The sequence below is a fragment of the Chrysochloris asiatica genome, unplaced genomic scaffold, assembly GCF_000296735.1.
Source record: "Chrysochloris asiatica unplaced genomic scaffold, ChrAsi1.0 scaffold12934, whole genome shotgun sequence".
NCBI classification, from domain to species: Eukaryota; Metazoa; Chordata; class Mammalia; order Afrosoricida; family Chrysochloridae; genus Chrysochloris; species Chrysochloris asiatica.
The window spans coordinates 1,746-2,261 of NW_006421452.1; the positions used below are offsets into that span (position 1 = coordinate 1,746).

Genomic DNA, 516 nt, shown 5'->3' on the forward strand with positions numbered 1-516 from the left:
CCCAGATAAAACAATCTCCCCGGAAAGGCCTGGGAGAGGCTTTTTTTTTTTTAAATCTACCCTGGCAGAGACGAGGGGATGTGCCAGGACACACACGCTCGTAGCCCCGCCCTCTCCCCGCCCTGATCCCGCCCCTTTCTCACGCAACCCGCCCACTAAACGGCGGCCGCGTCTCCCTGGAAACGGCTTGGGCTGCCTCAGAACTAAGACCACTATGGCGGCTGAGGAGCAGGGGGACATGGGAGGCTATTACTTCAGATATCTGCCTCAGAAAACCTTCCAGTCCCTCACCTCCCAGGAGACCACCAGCCGGCTCCGCCAATGGTGAGGGGGCGAGGGGCGAGGGGCGAGAAGACTAGATCCCCTTAGACTGGGTGGTTGTGGCGGCTCGAGACCCCGTGCGGGACTCCCGGGCCGGATGTTGATCTGCCTGCCCAGCCCTAGGCCTTCGCAGCTGCTTTCATCAGAAAGGGGAGGGGGTGGGGGACGGGTTCCATGGTGGGGGTGTGCGCACTG

General features: G+C 62.2%; 1 pseudogene; it reads left to right on the forward strand.

The window, feature by feature from the left end:
• Nucleotides 1-214: 214 nt before the first annotated feature.
• LOC102839839 lies at nt 215-324 on the forward strand (annotated as a pseudogene).
• The last annotated feature ends 192 nt before the right edge of the window (nt 325-516 follow it).